Genomic DNA, 4039 nt, shown 5'->3' on the forward strand with positions numbered 1-4039 from the left:
AGTAGAACCGACCAGGCGCGAAAAACAGTCGTTCGAACGAAATCTGAGTGCGCGCGGCACCGACAGTCTTATTATCGGTCGGAATGAGATTGTCCGTTTCGAAAATCAGTTTCGCCGAGCGAGTCCAACAAATTACAACTTTCAACGGGGCTAGAGGAACGGTTCACGGATGACGGGTTAAGAGGACAGAGCGAAGGGACGAGAGAGCCCCTTGACTCCCCACACCACGACTAAATACCAGTAATTAAAATGTCGAGCTTTCGCGCAGCCATCCCATTTATTTGATATTTGTTTCCCTCGCAGGAAGAGCGGTGCACTCGTTTCTGGGTGTTCCGGTTCCTTTCCCTTTGGCCTGTCTATAATTTTGTATACGTGTACGGGAAAACGCGTGCATCGTTGAACACTCCGCGAGTACAGCTGTGTTCGAGAGCGTCGGCGCATGACCGGTGCGACAATGCGTCCTCGTGCAACCGCTCGCCTACCCGAAAACCTCCTCCGAACACGACCCCGAACTCGTACATCGGTTTGGTCCGCTTTTACAGGGGCGTATCGTTGTTGCCGGGACATATTTTCATGGTGCTTTCAGCCCTTGAAAGCTGTGCAAAAAAGTTCGTGTGAACATGCGACCCTGAGCTCGTTCTCGAGTTTTTGTCGTCTTTGTATGAGAGTTACGAACGACTGTTTATCTTTACATCGAGAGCTAACAACGCTCGCGGAAAGCCCAACTTAATCGAAGTTAGCCGTAGGTAGTTATTTATAGTTATCCTAGGTACGCGTTAACTTATGGTATCTTAGAGTTCGTACCAAATGGTAGTTTCAATCTACGGCCGTAAAATCTTCTTCAAACAGCCAAATACCCCCGATGTACGAAACTACGGTTTGCGTAGAGGTGTCTAATTGTTGATACAATCGAAATCGAAGAAGTCTGAATAGTTTGAGGTTCCAAATATAGTTGAGGAAACACGGATATCGTTCGAAACAAAGTAAATAAAGGAAATAACAAATTTGTTTTTGCCGCCAATTCCTGGAGCTTCTGCGAGCGGTAAAAAGTGCTTTTACGAATATCGAGTTACCGTTGGTTCCAACAATAGAAAGCTATTTGCTTTATACGTGTGTCAAATTTCAAGTTAATCGGCCTATCGGTTTTCCCGATATTACATCAATCGGCATGAAAAATATCATTTCGAGAAAAATAGCTTTAACGTTTTGGTGCATTGCGTTACGAGGCATGAAAAATTCGGTTCGCGGTATCATGGCATCCTCTATTTTCCAATATTATGTCAGAAGCTGACATGAGTCGAGTCGTAAGAAATATATTTACAAATTTACAATTCAGATAAACGAAGGATAGAAATTACAGCGACGCGATCGCGTCGTGTACGAGAAAACACTGTTCTGGATGTGCTTGCCATTTTAAATGAAAATTGACTTCCATAAAAAGTAAAAATATTTTTTATTCTACGAACGATGCATATTCATGGCACTTCAAGTTCAAATTTTTTGTATGCATAGTTCCACTGCCATTAATTCCTAAAGACTCGCGTCGGGGACTTTGGTGCGGTTGAAATATGATGTACTCCATGTAAAATAATGGTTGCGGGAGTAAACGTCCCCGCGTATCGCCGGTTGCGAATTTGTTTGATAAAAAAAGAGGCTTGCTTATTCGAGTGAAAGCACGCCATATAAATGAAACTTTTAATTCGAAACTATAAATCGTCTTTTTGAATTTTTTCTCTTAGGCCAAACAACTTTAAGTGTAACTAAATTCTTTTCTTGTTATACGCTTTTGAATTATGTACGCATTAATTACAAGCCATTAGTCGTGGCTTTTCATCAAACTTGTGGAATTACATTAAAATTATAGTAGCGGCGCCAAGATAGGGCGAAGTAGTAGCGATAGAAACAGCCGTCGCGGGCTCGAAGAAGGGAGCGAGAAGAGAAAACCGCGACTACCGTGTGCTTCGTTTCGCAGCTGTTGCCAAGCCTGTGTGTTACGACTGCACAGTTTGTTCATTCGCCGCGCATTCGACTGAACTGGGCGAGAAGGGGAGAGAGAGAGAGAGAGACGACTGCTCTAATGAAAGGAGTTTATTAGGACGCGCGCGCCGGCGGACGAGGAACGAGACCGAGGAGTAGGGTGCAAGGGTGGATTTGCATCCCTTATGCGTAATTTCGCTTCGATATTAGATTAGTCGGTCCTGCGTTATCCGCGCCTCGGAATTACGACGTAGCTGCGCTGATTAGGCGTCCGGGGACCGAATGCGTCCTCCGCACCCTCGGTTCCCAGACTTCGTCCTTTTTTCGCCGACCGAGTCTATCCTTTTCGTCGTCTTTTTACCTCACGGGCGAAATAAAAGCTACCGATGGCCCCATTGTCTCGAAATTAGCTGGCTCTGAACGTCGCGCAGCGGCGAGGTCTCGTAGCCGGGGAAAATCGATCGCCGCGACTGTTTCCGTTGTCGTCGCTTCGTCGAGCTTCCCCCGGTGTTTCGTTTGCCGCGTTAAGGTGCGTTGACATACGAGTCGTTCATTACGAAAATGGCGTGAGTCCATTTATCATCGTTCCCGGATAGAAAAGGCTTCCTGTTTCAATTGTTTGGAAAAGGATGGTAATACGGTAATGGCGTGAGTTTGCGCTCGGCGTAATCACGGACAAGTAAATTTATCAGATGTTCGCAGAATGTAGACGTTGCACCGTAATTTAAAAACTGCGAACCGCACCGATCAGTACTCACGTGGTCGCTCGCTCTCGTCAATCCTACGTTTCTCTTTGACTTTCTTTCCCGTAGGTACGTGTTTCGATGCCAAACGATTCTCTAGTCCGAATTGAAATCGATACACGTAAACGCACCTCGATTCGAATATAATCGAACGCCTCTCGCGGGGCATCGTCTCCGACGAGGGTGGGCAGGATTTTCATCGCATCTCGATAGGCTGGGTAAGGGCGCAATTCGAGAAACCGCTTCGTCGCGTCGAACGAGTTACTCGAGCGAAAGTAGTTGAATTTCTTCGACGGTAATTCGAGACTTTTTCCCTTGGACGGTATCGCGAGAGGTTCCCTCTTTGAAACTCGTTCGACCGTATTCCATTAGATCCATTTCCAGCGTATATAAAGTAAAATTCTTCTCCGCGGCCAACGAGCCACGGTGCGAGCCGTCGAGCCAGGAGTGGCCTCTTCGGATTTCGTTGAACTTTATCAGTCTCGTTCGAAACAGTCGTTTGGTTTTCAAACGAGACGGACCTGGCCCGGAAGACCGTCGAACGGCGGCTGTGAATTTTAGGACACGGCCGTTTCCGCGTCTAAAATGTTCCACTGATGCCGCGTTTATAGGATCGTTTATACATGACGCGTATATACACGATATTCTTGTAAGTCGTATAAACTTCAACAATATCGTCGAGAGAAAGATTTTAGAGCCGTCGGTTATGGCGTCGGCCGCGTCGTCGTTGTCTCGTAACGATACAGTTGGCGTGACCTATGGACCCGCTATCCAGAGGACATTGATCGGCATTTTACAGGCGCTCGGTGCAAGGATTAGCTGGGGTGGTAACCTTAAATTACAGAAATGTCGAAGACGCTTCTCTTGAGAAGCGAGGCTTGGGAATGCATCTCCCTTGATTATTGCGTTTAGGTGATATCTAAATAATTCCATTATTTTTCACATTTTCTTGGCAGACGTCTTAAGAAATAATCCGATAAGTACAATCGGAAATAATAAGTACAATCATTGAAATAATTTTTGCATAAGAAGGACGACCAATTTGAAATGAAACGCGGGTGGTAAGCAACCCTGCGGAATTATCTCTCGCGAATTCGGTCGGTTCTCCATCGCGGCAAGCGCGCACCACGGCGGGAGCGAAATTGTTGCGCGTCTGCCGCTCGATTCCCTCCAATAAAGCTACGAACCGGTGTGTGACGTTCGCCACCGTGTTCGAGATGTACCCCTCTACGTGCTTCGGGCTCGTAAACAATCTTTCGTCGCGCGCATCCCTTGTTCCGACCCGTTTAAATGTTTGCCCACGCGATTCGTCGAGTTGC

The sequence above is a fragment of the Hylaeus volcanicus genome, chromosome 5 (genome assembly GCF_026283585.1).
Source record: "Hylaeus volcanicus isolate JK05 chromosome 5, UHH_iyHylVolc1.0_haploid, whole genome shotgun sequence".
In the NCBI taxonomy this organism is placed as follows: Eukaryota; Metazoa; Arthropoda; class Insecta; order Hymenoptera; family Colletidae; genus Hylaeus; species Hylaeus volcanicus.